At 51.4% G+C, this 14,427-nt stretch overlaps 1 protein-coding gene across 1 annotated transcript in view; it reads right to left on the bottom strand.

Moving 5' to 3' along the window:
- Positions 1-4,657, bottom strand: part of LOC107120717 (serine/threonine-protein kinase A-Raf-like) — a 19,272-nt gene extending 14,615 nt beyond the window's left edge. The window contains exon 1 of the mRNA XM_015423487.1: positions 4,608-4,657. The gene's annotated coding sequence lies outside the window, so the exon portion shown is untranslated. The remainder of the gene's footprint in view (positions 1-4,607) is intronic.
- Between the last annotated feature and the right edge of the window lie 9,770 nt (positions 4,658-14,427).

Here is a 14,427-nt window from a genome sequence, read left to right as displayed (position 1 = left end):
AGCAAAGCTGATGGGCAGTAGGTAGGAGATGGACAAAAGAAAATACTGCTTTACACAGAGAGTGATTAAAATGTGGAATTCACTGCCAGAGGATGTAGTGATGGCCACAGGAATAAATAGCTTTAAAATGGAGATTAGATAGACTCATCTTCCATGAATCTATCTAATCTCCATTTTAAAGCTATTTATTCCTGTGGCCATCACTACATCCTCTGGCAGTGAATTCCACATTTTAATCACTCTCTGTGTAAAGCAGTATTTTCTTTTGTCCATCCCCTACCTACTGGCCATCAGGTTGCTGGACGCCCTTGAGTTCTAGAATTTGGGGGAGGGAGAAACGTTTCTCTCTGTCAGCTCTCTCCGCCCCATGCATAATTTTCTAAACCTCTATCATACCCCCTGTAGTTAGATAGGAGACCACCAAGACGCCCAGAGCTTATCCCCCCCCCCCGTTTTGAACAGAACTAAGCTTGCCTCAAGCCAGTGATGCCATACAAAAATACCTGATTTCAGGGGTCCCCAACGTGGTCTTCAAAGGCCACTGACATTCTAGAAGCTGTATTCTTAACCCTCCACACCAGGGGTTTCGAACTCATTTGTTATAAGGGCCGGATCTGACATAAATGAGACCTTGCTGGGCCGGGCCATGTGTGTCATAAAAGGTAATGCCAGGTAGCGGAGATATAAGCTCCATAAAGGACACAAACACAAGTTTGTTTGTTTGTTTTACTTAAAATAAAAGCATGCTTATAATATTAGCATTCTTGCAATAGTTTGTTTATTTAACAGTGTCTGATAACTGACACTTCTTGCTCTGAATTACTGCATCAAAATGTCTGTGCTGTTGCAATCTTGAGTAGGCTGCTCAGGTGTGTATCTGTAAGCTGCAAACCTACGATGATGCAGCAGCAGCAGAACTGGAAGAAGCAGCAGAAGACAGCCAGCTCCACTGCGGGCCTGATAGAAGCCCTCCGGGGGCCTCATCTGGCCCCCGGGCCACATGTTTGACACCCCTGCTCCACACTTACCCTTAATTCACAGTGGCCCTCATTGCAGTGTTGGGGGCAGCACTTTGGGAACCTTCTGGGCTGGCCACTTAAATCTAGCATCGCTGTCCACCCCACCCCCCCCAACGTACACGCGCGCTGGTCTAAAGGCCCTCAACCCTATTCTGTGGCCATGCGGTTATCAGAGCCAGTTCTTCCCATCTCTGGAGTTTTGGGGCACCTTAAAGCCTTTGCGTCAGCAGCTGCTTTGATCACGAAAGGGGTTTCACTGTCAAGGCGCTCCCTTAATAGACCAACGGGGGAGGCACGTTTTCAAGGAGCCGTTCTCTATCGAAAGACACAAATTAGCGCTTCCGTCACTCAAGCTCCAATTAATCACAGGGATCACGGCTGCATCCCAAGCGCAGAAACAGAAACACTAAAACAGGTCTGCTATTGGGAATGACAACCATGGGGAAATGCAGGAAACGAGGGCACGGCCGCCGTCTCCGCGATGGAAGATGCTGTTGATTACAGGGATCCTTTGCCGAGTCTAAAAATACAGTGTGGCATAGCAGTGGCGCCACATCTGGGATACCCGACTGCCAGTCCCGACTCATGCCATGGAAGCTGACTGGGTGACCCTCCTCCAGTCACTCAGTCTCTCAGCGTAACAATCAATCAACCAGTCCTTTATTGGCACATAAAACAGATAAGATGGAACACAGACTAAAGATTGCTTTAAAATTACAATTGGGTAAATATACCATCAATTGACTCTTTATATCTCATCACAGCGCAACTTCATAGCACATTGCAAAAATATAGCCACTTTCTCAGCCGTGTTCCCTCTAAGCTGAGTTAGTGCGAGCTAGCTCACAGTTTTTTAGCCTCCGGTTCACACATTTTTGTCCCCGCTCAGGAAAGATGGCCCCAGAGCGAACTAATTTATGCCGTAGCCAGATCGACCGCTCACAAGTTTAATGCCAGTAGCTCACAAAGCAGAATTTTGGCTCACAAGACTCCACAGCTTGGAGGGAGCATTATTTCTCAGTTATATCAGGAGAGGAGTAATTCTGGATCAAATGTACCTTAACGTGATCCGAGAATCCCGTCTTACTTGCCAACATAGACTTTAGATATTTAGTACAAATTTCTACACAGAAAGGACAATAAAAAAAGGATATGTGAAATTGTCTCAATGCAACTTGACACAGGGACAATATCGAGCTGAATGTGGCACCTTTTGAAATCTTCCATGCAGGACTGCAGATGGCATAGCATTAAATCTGGCCAATGAAAAAGTTCTATGCTGTTGTGGAATTTGAAGGGCGTGGAGAGATGGAGCCGTAGGGCCTTCTTTTAGTGGGATCTCCGAGCTCGAGGGAGAGCAAGTTTTATTGGCCGCACTCTAGAGATTTTGGGATTCAGTGTCCAAAATTCTGCAGAATTTTGGCTCACAAGACTCCACAGCTTGGAGGGAGCATTGTTTCTCAGTTATATCAGGAGAGGAGTAATTCTGGATCAAATGTACCTTAACGTGATCCGAGAATCCCGTCTTACTTGCCAACATAGACTTTAGATATTTAGTACAAATTTCTACACAGAAAGGACAATAAAAAAAGGATATGTGAAATTGTCTCAATGCAACTTGACACAGGGACAATATCGAGCTGAATGTGGCACCTTTTGAAATCTTCCATGCAGGACTGCAGATGGCATAGCATTAAATCTGGCCAATGAAAAAGTTCTATGCTGTTGTGGAATTTGAAGGGCGTGGAGAGATGGAGCCGTAGGGCCTTCTTTTAGTGGGATCTCCGAGCTCGAGGGAGAGCAAGTTTTATTGGCCGCACTCTAGAGATTTTGGGATTCAGTGTCCAAAATTCTGCATAGCCTACCTCACCGGGTTGTTGTGAAGATAACATGGAGGAGAGGAGAACGATGTAAACTGCTGTGAGAAAGACTGGGTATAAGTGACTGAAGTAAATAAATAAATAAAAATAAAATGTATATTTGCTAGTTATTGCAGAGGGTGGGTGGGTGAATGGCTCTGACTCATGGGACACAGTGCAGGGAGCAAGCATAACGCATAATGTCCAATGGAATGAACGGGGGCAATGCAACCGCACACAAGTGCTCTCCCGGGAGAACTTCCCATTGGCCTGTGCCTTATGTTGATCAGCAGGAGGGAGAGTGGCACTTGGGAAACGGGCACCCTGCAGTGGTTAGTGTCCAACCTGAACCCATAAGACGTGGGTTCGAATTCCCACTTGGCCACAAGGCTCACTGAGTGACCCTGCACCAATCACCCGGTCCTTCAGCCAAACCTACCCTGGAAGGCTGTTGTGAGGACAAAACACAGAAAGGGAGAGGCATGCATGCGGGCCTGGGTTCTTCGGAGGAAGCAATGAAAACACCCTGTCAGATGCCACGATGCAAAAAAGCACATGCTAGCATCTAAGGTGCAAGACCTGGATAGCCCAGGGTAGCCGGATCTTTTGTTCGAGCTTGGCTACCAAGCAGGGTCAGCCCTGGTCAGTATTTGGATGGGAGACCGCCAAGGATGTCCAGAGGCAGGCAAGGGCACACCACCTCTGAATCCCGGTGGTACTTACAAAAACCACCTCTGTATGGCTCTTGCCTTGAAAACCCTAGCGGGGTTGGCAGATTTCGGCTGTGACTTGACAGCAAAAGGAGACAGAAATTTTTAAAAGATGCCAGGAGACCCCCGTTAATTTGGCTGCAGCGAATCTGACAGGGGGGGGGGGAGAGACAAAACCTGGTTGGCCCAGCCTGTGGCCAGCATCCCCCGTTCTGTCAGAACCAGGGAGCGGAAGACACACAGAGGCCCTTCACAGATATTCTCAGTTTCCCTTTGCATCGGCAGCCAGATATGCAGCTGAAGAAATGGGGGGGGGGGGGGAGCTGCTTCCCCAGGCGCCCCTCCCCTCCAGCCCCCAACTGTGACCTCCACTTCCCCCGAGGCCAGCATTCATGCCAGTGCTGGGCCAAGGAAGCCAAGCCGTAGGTGCGTGTGCCTAGGGGGGAAAGAAGTCGGTGCCTCGACTGTCCGGCAACCGAAGCCACAGCCCCGGGCCAATGCCGGGCCAGTCAGACAGCATTCCCAGGGCAAAAGGGCCCCTAGAGGAATGTGTCGGTGGGGCTCTCACCGCTATGCCCGCCGCCCTCCCCATAACAACCGTCCCTGCAAAGGTGACAGGAGGTGTCAGTCCCGGATTCACCTGCTGGAGCCCAAGAAACGCCGACCATCTAACGGGGCGAGGGCCCGTGCATTTCGTGGCTCCCCCCCCCCCCCCCCCAAAAGTGTTTCTCTGCCCCCCACTTGGGGGGCAGGGTGTCAGGCCTGTTTCCAGGATCCACCTTTTTAGGGCCCCCAGTGGTGTGGTGGGGGGGGGGGTTACCAAAGCATTAGGAAGGAGGAGGAGACGGCAGCCACGGGGCTTGCCTAATCGGGGAGGGGACTGGGGGGATTTTTTGCAATCGAGGGGGGGAGGCACGTCCCTGCCCCCCTGCATCCAGCCCCCCAGCCCCGAGGGGTGGGGCTGGGAAGCACCAATGGCACGCCAAGCGGCGCGAAAAGGAAGAAGGGAAACTTCCTACCTGTCACTGCGGGGCGGCCACCATCTTGTGCGAGCGTTCGAAATGGGCGTGGCCCCGGTGGCTGACGTCACTCGGAGGGGGGAAGGAAATTCCCGGCCGAGCGAGAAAGGCAGTTAACTCTTCTGTTGCCGGAGCCGGGCGTGGCGGGGGCAGGAATGGCCTTCCCGGGGATTTACTGCGTCTGTCGGGGCTGGCTGCGAGATCTGTTTGCTTTTGCAGGCGTGGGCTGAGCTGGGCTGGGCGAGGGCCCAAAGACTGGGTGCAGCTCTGCCTCGCCCCTCATTCGCGTTATTGTTTGCCAGTGACAAACGACATCCATCCATTCATTCGTTCGTTCCGAATAAGCAGGAGTGACGTTCCTAGGTGTGCCGGGAGCCCCAGTAAAGGGTTTGCCCGACCTGGGTTCGAATCCATGTTTCCATGTTCCATTTATGAAGAGTGTTGGCTGACCTTAGGCGAATGAGCCTAGCCTACTCCACAGGGTTGTTGTGAATTATATAATAAGGGGCGGGATGGGGGAATCCACGCATGCTACTTTAACCCTGGAGAAACGGCCATATAGAAAGGCAATGATAAACTGTCCGCAAATGGGATGGTTTCCTGAAGAAGTGTCGGTTTTGGATCCCGCAAGCAAGGCTCCCTCTAAGCTGTGGAGTCCTGAGAGCAAAAATTCTACTTTGTGAGCTACCAGCATTAAAGTTGTGAGCCAGCGATTTGGCTGCTGCATACATTAGTTTGCTCTGGGGCCATCCTTCCTGAGCGAAGAGAAAAATGTGTGAGCTGGAGGCTAAAAAATTGAGCTAGCTCACACTAACTCGGCTTAGAGGGAACACTGCCCACAAGAACTCCAGCATATTCTTTGCGGACCTGCAGTAAACCTGTCACACACACAAACCCATACACATAGCCTCCCATGCATACAGCCCTGAAAGAAAAGAAAGGCTGTGGGTACATATACAAAATAATCCACTTTCAATGCACTTTCCAACTGGATTTTGCCTGCACACAGTATAAATCCAGTTTGAAAGTACATTGAAAGTAGGTTATTTCGTGTGTGTGTGTGTGTGACCACAGCCAAAGTCTACTTTATTCCTGGGAATGTGTGTGTGTGTGTGTGTATGTGTGTGTATATGTGTGTGTGTGTGTGTCATAAAACGGCCTTGCAACCCTGGCTAATCCCACCTAGATCCTGGGCCCCAGTAAAGTGTACCCAGTTTCCTCCCTTTGGCCTACACGGGCCTGGTGATAGCAACAGCTTTAGTGTGTGTGTGATTTATTATATGCTTCCTACCCTTCCCCCGGGTTTGCCCAAGCAACATTGCAACCTCACAACAATCCTGCAAGGAAGGCCCGGTGCTTACAAACAGCAGAGGGGGCCGCATAGGTCCAGGGAAGCTGCCCCACATCAGATCAGATGGCTCTCTCGATACGCCTTCCCCCATCCCTTGAACACAGAAGACCAGATGTTAGCAAGCTCTCCTGCCTTCTCCCAGACAGCTTGCATGCTCTACATGACATGCTCTTCTGACATGTTATTCCGATAAAGGAAGGTCCCTCCACCCAGTGCCAAATCCCCACAATGTCAGAAGCACTTGTAATTCCAGGAGCTCTCCAGGCTGCAGCTGGAGGTTGGCAACCCTGTCACAGAACATGCCATGCATCTAATTGACTTGCCATGTTGAGCTTCGTCCTGGGCTAGGATCCATATCCATCCAATCGCATTGCTAGCCCAGGAAGCACCTAGCCAATCACTTTACAGCAAGCTCCCTGAGCGGGAACGTCTGTGATTGGTCCTTATATGAACAACCGTATTGGTTGGTATTTGTACAGTGGGTGTGGCTACATTAGCTGGGAGAGTTTAAAAGCAGGACAACTGCAATGTAAAAGCTGAACGGTTCTGTTCTGGCTATCAGAAGTTGATCTGTGTTGGAGTTGTGTTCGAGTTGAAGAATAAAGTTGTGTTCTTGCTGAATCGCTCTCGGACTTCTTTGTTAAGTGAGGGACTTAACACACGGGGCCTGGGGTGGATGGGGTTTGGGGAGGGGAGGGGAGGGGAGGGGCCTCAGCAGGGTATATCGCCACAGACGCTACCCTCCAAAGGAGCCATTACCTTCCCAGGGAACTGATCTGTGTCATCTGGAGATGATTTGTAATTCTAGGACATCTCCAGGCTGCAGCTGTAGGTTGGCAAGGCTTTCGCAGAACATGTCATGCTTCTGACATTGGGGGGGTTGGGCACTGGGGTGGAGGGACCTTCCTTGACTGGAGTGACACATTTGAAAGGGACCGAGCCAGGGCCGCCTGGCCTGCTTACCTCCTCCGGTGGCAGCTGCGTCCATTCAGGCATGCGATCCGTGCCGCAGGGGATTCACCACATTCCTGAACGCTATGTGAGAAAATGTAGCCGGCTGGGAAGGAAAAAGGCTCCGAGTCTGCTATTGTTAGGCCAGGAATGCTCAGAGATATCATATCAACCACGGTACAATGGAGCGACTAGTCACGGCCCACTGCCTGGGAGGAGGAAATCAAAATGAGCAGCAAGCCGGGTTGTTCTGGGTCCTTGGCCAGAAGGACCCCATGGGCATAAGGGTCGCCTGGCAGGATCAGACCAAGGTCCAGTGGGGCCAGCGTCCTTTTTCCAGGAGGGTCAGCCAGCAGCATCTGGGAAAGCCCCAAGCAGGCCAAAGACGTGATGGTCGTATCGTTTTCTTTGTCCCCCACTATCCGAGACAGGCGCCACCTCCACAGAGTAATAAAATGTGCTCTGGACTACAGGGATGTCTGTACAACTTAGAAGAAGAGATTGGATTTATACCCCGCCCTTCACTACCCAAAGGAGTCTCAGAGCACCTTACGATCTCCTTTCCCTTCCCCTCCCCTCCCCACAACAGACACCCGGTGAGGTCGGTGGGGCTGAGAGAGCTCTTTCGAGGACTGCTCGTGAGAGAGCAGCTCTGAGAGAACTTGTGACTGACCCAAGGTCACACCAGCAACTGCATGTGGAGAAGTAGGGAATGAAACCCAGTTCTCCCAGATTAGAGTCCACGCTCCAAACCACTACACCAAACTGGGGGTCCCCAACCTTTTTGAGCCTCTGGGCCCCTTTGAAATTCAGACACCATAGAATGGCCACTGCAGAAGCAGAGCCACACACATGCCGAGGAAGCCCCAGTACAGGAGATAAGAGGAGTAATTTTTAAAAAATACACTGGAGGGGGGGAAGGAGCATGAATGAGAATTAAACTAGAACTGCAGCAGCAGCTGCTGCTGGAACAGTGCTATTTTAATCTGTACAGCCGGTGACATATCCAACGACCAATTAAAAGCCCTGCTGGGGAGAAGCCCTGCCTGCCCCCCCCTTCTAAAATCACTTGGCAGGCGCCACGAAAGGTGTCGGCGGGGGACATGCCGCCCACGGGCACCATGTTGGGGACCCGTGACACACACTTATCAAACGCTGAGTGTAAAATGTCATGTTACAGAACCCTGCTCACTGTTTCGGGTAGGGCAGCGCAGTGCAGTGGTTAGAGTATCAGATGAGGATATTGGGTTCAGATCCCCTCTGCTTTGGAAGGGCCTTGGGTGACCTCGGGACGGTCGCCCTAGGTCAGCCTAACCTACCTCACAGGGTCGTTTTTACGACAATCAAATGGAAGAAGAGAGAATGGCATCGTGAGCCGCTTTGGGTCCCCATCAGGGAGAAGAGCAGGGTATCAATATCTAATGAAAGAAGCCTGGGAACATGGAGCTGGAAAGCAGTGGTTGGGACAGGTACTTAACCCTTCTGTCTACCAGGTCTCTACTGCTGCGTCCTCGTCTCAGCCCACTTTCCTCTACCACAGGGTGCCAGGTGGGTGTATGTATCCAGAGCCACACTTGGGAGGTGTGGGAGGATGGCTTAGGGAGGGGGTAGGGCGGCCAGGTCCCCCCCCCTGGCCACGGGCAGGGAGGGGAGAGGTAAGGTTGCCAGCTCCAGGGTGAGAAACTCCTGGAGATTCGGGGGTAGAGCCTGGGGAGGATGTGGGGTACAATGCCACAGAGTCCCCCCCCCCTCCAGAGCACTGGACTCAAACTTTGTTCTATGGCTTCAGACCAACACGGCTATTCCCACCTGAATGTATTCAAGGAGATCCAGTTGACATTCAGGTTGCAGCCAAAGGAAGAGAAAGAAGCCCAGCCTAAAGAGTCACAAATGGCCAGCTTGTCCGGCATCATGTGTGCGGGAGTATGAGGGCATTGTCTCCACCTGCAGAGACACGTCTCTCCATGGAAGGCCATGTGAGAAAAGGGAGAGGACAAAGTGCGGAGGAGGTCAGAGAGCAGCTCCCAGGTTAAGACAAAGAGAGGCATCCCATTCAAGGAGATGAACCCCTATACACCCTTAGAGTGATGTAGCGCCCTCCCAATGTCCAGGCATGCCGAGTCACTCACTCCAACAACCCTGCCGAGTCGCTCCCTCCAACAACCCTGCTGTCAGGCTCCAACCCCCCCCCCCAAATCTCCAGGTATCTTCCCAACCCAGAGCCAGCAACCCTAGATAACAAGTGCATCCACTTGAAGGCAGCTCAGCTCAGCAAAAGGAGCAAACCAAGGCTCCCAGGCCTAACTAACAGCATCAAGTGGCAGAGCCGGAAAAAGATGCCAACTCGTGCCTGATGCAAAGCTGTTAGTCTTCACCTTGCATTGCTTCAGCTAGAACGAAAGCAAAGAGCTGAGGCATCACGTTTGAGCAGATCCTTAGGAGAAAGATCTGAAGTGCTCTAGAAATACACCCTGGGGCGATACCACACCACAATAGGATGCGCTAAACTCACACAGACTCTCATCCACAATGGAATAGGTTATAGCTCACAACTTTCGTGCCAGTCGCTCACAAAGTAGAATTTTTGGTCACAAGACTGCACAGCTTAGAGGGAGCATTGGTCCTGAGTAAGTACCACCGGGCTTCAAGAAACGCTTTTGGGAGGCAAGCCCCCCCCAAAAAAATCTTTATTCAATGGTTAGATCAGAGACCACTATTAAATAATGAGGGGGTGGGAAAGATATCCACCTGATTTTCTAGGGGATGCAATGGCATCAAAATACAGAACCCCCTACCACTGGGGGAGACTGCCTCATCTCCAGTTCATCACTGCACATCACAAGCAGTGTTCCCTCTAAGCTGAGTTAGTGTGAGCTGGCTCACAGGGTTTTAGCCCCCAGCTCACACATTTTTTTCTTAGCTCAGGAAAGATGGCTCCAGAGCAAACTAATTTATACAGCAGCCAAATGGCTTGCTCACAACTTTAATGCCAGTAGCTCACAAATTTTTTGCTCACAAGACTCCAAAGCTTAGAGGGAGCATTGATCACAAGTGCAGCAACCTTGCTTTCTGGACACCCAATGGCAGGCCGAGCCCTGACACTGCAGGAGTCGAGGCAGATGTCCCCCCTCGGGCCATTAAAGCCGAGGCTCTTAAGTAACCAGGCAAGTTAAAAGGCATCCCTTCCACTGGCCAGCAAGGCCCAGCGGTTCCACACTCAGGAATCCAGGGAAGCCGGGCAAAACAGAACACCCGGCTGGAAGGCCACAGGCACGTGCAGGCAGGGAAGTTTCTGAATCTACCTACCATGTCCTGGGAAACTGGGCTAGCCTGGCAAAATGACAGGGAAGGGGAGGAGCCGGAGCACATGCCTCCTGGCAGAGATCAAAAACTCCTTGCTAGCAAAGACACGCTTCTCCTCCCCAGCTGCACCTTCGTCGATGCAAAAAACACATCCACTTTGACACATTCGATCTTGCAGTCCACTCCCAGCCGCTTTTAAAGCTAGGAGGGGCTTCAGATGTTGCTGGCAACTGAGGGGTTGGGGGGGCAGGGAGGGGAGGTGGTACTGCTCAAAAGAAGCAGGAGCCAAGCGGCATGTCCATGTCCAAAGGCCCGCTTGAGGCCAAGAGCCTACTCCCTGGGAAACGCCTTCCCGTAACGCTTCTGCGAGAGCAGGGGCAGATGGAGAGGGCAAAACAAGACCTGGGAAGTGCTCCACCCCTCCCTCTGCCATGCCCCTGAGGCAGGGAGGGCGCCTGAGCCTGGCGGCGGCCACCCCACGGCTTGCCCTCTGGCAGCCACCACACAAATTGCCTGGGCTGGGCCCGGTGACTCCTATCGCACAACGTTCCTGCCGGCTACCACAACTTACCCAATTGTTGCCTGGGGTGGGGGGGCCTGCCCAGGCTGAGCCCGGTGCCTGCTGTCACGTGACTCGCCTGGGCACTGTGGCCTCCCTCTGCTCAGCCTCTGCTTGTGCTGAGCCAGGTCCAAAACTACCAAATCCACTTTTGTTCTAGGGCAGTGATGGCGAACCTTTTAGAGACCGAGTGCCCAAACTGTGACCCAAAACCCACTTATTTATTGCAAAGTGCCAACACGGCAATTTAACCTGAATACTGAGGTTTTACTTTAGGAAAAAACAACTTAAATTAACTTAAGATGATCCAAACAAAGTAAGAAAAGCAATCCCAAGTGCTTTCATTTACTTAAAATTATTTGGCAGAGAATTCGACACTTTAATGATGGTCTGGGCCTGGCTGGGGCGATGGCACGCGTGCCCACAGAGAGGGCTCTGAGTGCCACCTCTGGCACCCGTGCCATAGGTTTGCCACCACTTTCGTAATACTAAGTAATCTGAATAACTGTAAACGAGAATAGAGTTGTTAATAGTAACAAACCAGGGAATGAGTGTGAGGATCACGGATCCCTGAAAGAACTATATACATAAACTGTAAACTCATAAATATAGAATAGATAAAAGCCACACTCAGAGTTCAGACACAGTCATAGAAATAGAGGAAAAACCTACTCGGGTGGGGCAAGATGTCCTCCTTACCTCAGAGTAGAAGGACCCCTCACAGTAAGTGCCAAGGGTCGTTCTCCAAGATTAGAGTCCGCGCACTTAACCACTACACCAAACTGAGGAGGGAGAGAGAGGTGGAAAGAAAGCAACTTTAACTTTTTATGTGTTCTCCAAACCCCCCACACCAGATGGCTTGGCTTGGTTTGGGATTAAAGAGACAAATGCCTTCTCCAAGCAAAACTACCTGGCTGGTGTGGTGGTGGAGCAGGGCTTGGAGAACCCATTTAACTTTAGATGGGGAGGGAGGGGAGAAAGAGAGAGAAAGGGGGAAAAGAAAGTGGAAAGAAAGCAAACATATGGGGTAAGGGAGGGGAGGATGCATTTAAAGTTGCTTTCTTTCTCTGCTCCCCCCCGCCTCAAGCCTACCCAGGAAGGGGACCTGGCTGGGGAAGGGAAGACCGATCGGGCAGGGGAGACAGGCCTCCCCTTCACTTGCCCTGCCGGGAGCCCCACAACAGGATGTTAAAAATGTTAACATCAAGAGCACCGCACTTTACTTAATGATTGTTTTATACTGTTTAATAATTGTTTTTATGTTGTTTTAACTGTTGTTATGGCAAATTGCCTCTGTTGTAGCCGCCCTGAGCCCCCTGGGGAGAGCGGGGTATAAATCTAATAAATAAATAAATAAATAAATAAAACATGTGTGAAAGGGCCGCATGTGGCTCCCGAGCCACAGTTTGGCCACCCCTGGTCTTAAAGGTGCCCACGGGACTCAAACTTTGTTCTGCTGCTTCAGACCAACATGGCTACTCCCACCCTGGATCTGTCTCTCAGTAGACTTCCTTGCTCTGTGTAGTGACATCTCTGCATTGTCATCTTGCTGCCCGAGTTTCCTCCTCTAAGGTTTGTAACATGACCCGTGCTCATGCAAGAATACGTTTTTGTGCTGAGTTATGTCTTTTGGAACCCACCTTCCTCCCCAATAGGGACGCAAAACAGCTTATGCTGTTCTCTCCTCCTCCATTTTATCCTCACAACAACCCTGTGAGGTAGGTGAGGCCGAGAGAGACTGGCTCAAGGACACCCGGTAGGGTTGCCAGCCTCCAGGTGGCACCTGGAGCTCTCCTGCTGTTATAACGGAGCTCCAGGCGACCAAGACCAGTTCCCCTGGAAAAAATGGCTGCTTTGGAGGGTGGACTCTGTGGCTGAGGCCTCTCCCCTCCCCAACTCTCACCCTCCCCAAGCTCCAGTGCCAAAATCTCCAGGTGCTTCCCAACCCGGAGGTGGCAACCCCATCGCTTGGTAAGCTTCTATGGCACACGTGGGGATTTGGACCTGGGTCTCCCAGCTCCTAGGCCAACCACAATATGGTCTTCCAGAAGTGCTGGGCTAACGGCTCGTGAAAACCTGACCCGAACTCTAAATGTAGAAGATGCTACCTGCTTGTAGAGTGCAGTTAGGGTTGCCAGCTGTAGATTGGAAAATACCTGGAGACTTTGGGGGTGGATCTGGGGGAGGAGAGCCGTAGATGCCGTAGAGCCCACCCTTCCAAAGCAGCCATTTTCTCCAGGGGAGCTGATCTCTGTCAGCTGGAGATCAGTTGTGAAAGTGGGAGATCCCCAGACCCCACCTGGAGGCTGGCAACCCTAAGAGTGCTAATATTCCATGGACTTCCTAGCCTATCTTATTTACTTGCTTGTAGTTCGAGGCTGTTTCTGCATTGGCTTTTCCCTTCGTAGTTGTACGAAACCCATTCAGTTCCTTTGATCATCGGATTTTATGGTACCCTCCACACTCCATGCTGCTTTCGCTTCCTTTGATCATCGGATTTTATGGCGCCTTCTGCATAGTTTTATGGCCATTCAGGGGTGACTTTGCACTCAGTGTGGCATTGCCCCGGGGTATTTGAATGTGGTTTTGAGCTGCACTTTCCCCCTCCAGCTGAGAAAATGTGGAGCGAAGGCTAGATGCAGAATCGCCCCGAGAAGGGTAACTTTGTTGGTCTGCAGTAGAAAAGCTACATTTGAGTCCAATATCACCTTGGCGAATACCAAAATCTTTAGAGTCGAAGCTCCCTCCATATCTGACTTTTGAAAACTTATACCTCCAGACTGTTGTGGCTCTCTAAAGTGCTCCTGGACTGAAATCTAGTTCTCGTACTTAGCCTGTCATGGCATTCCTAGCCTAGCTTCGTTACCTACCTGTGGAGAGCTTGCATGTCCTGGAGTTCCCTAGCCAACTTATCTCCTTAGCATTCTGCTTTCTGCACAGAGGAAACATCTGTAAGGAGGAGCAGGGGTCATTTCCTGCAGGAGCGCACAGGAGCGGAGCTCCGGCAGTAAAGAGCCCAGGGGGCGGGCGCATGCAACAAGCCCCACCCCCTGCTCCCAGCAGCCCTCAGTCAGAGCAAGAAGCAGCCAGGTAAGTGGCAGAGCCCCCCCTTCCCCCCCAAGTCCAAAAGAGTCCAGTAGCACCTTTAAGACCAAGTTTTATTCAGGTACAAGCTCTCCCTCCTCTGCGAGGACAGATCTGCACATCCCCCCCCCAATAGCTAGCAATCCAAAACAGTCCAGTGGAGCCTGAGCGGTGGGTGTTGCCTTCTGACACACTTCCGGTGATGTCAGGGGGTGTGGCATATGCAAATGAGTCGTGCTAATCAGTTATGCTAATGAGTTCCTGCTGGGCTTTTTCTACAAAGAGAGCCCTGAGAAACCCAGAGGAGGAGCATTTGATTGTGTGAGTCCAGCATCTGCAAAAGTGCAGTTCTGGCAGAAGCATGTGCTACCTTGTTGGCTGGGGTACGAGCCTGGGGGGGGGCTGGGGGGGTGCAGCGCAGGGTTGCCAACCTCCAGGCGGTAAGTTAGAAACAAAGGAAATACAGTGATATATAGATTGTAGCCAGAAAAGAAAAAAAAAACAGTGGCCATTCAGGGGTGACTTTGCAGTCAGTATAGCATTGCCCCGAGGGATTTGAATGTGGTTTTGAG

This window comes from Gekko japonicus, unplaced genomic scaffold, assembly GCF_001447785.1.
Source record: "Gekko japonicus isolate JY-2015 unplaced genomic scaffold, Gekko_japonicus_V1.1 scaffold2536, whole genome shotgun sequence".
NCBI lineage: Eukaryota > Metazoa > Chordata > Lepidosauria > Squamata > Gekkonidae > Gekko > Gekko japonicus.
The sequence above is the reverse complement of the archived record's forward strand: the minus strand, read 5'-3'. Positions and strand labels throughout refer to the sequence as shown.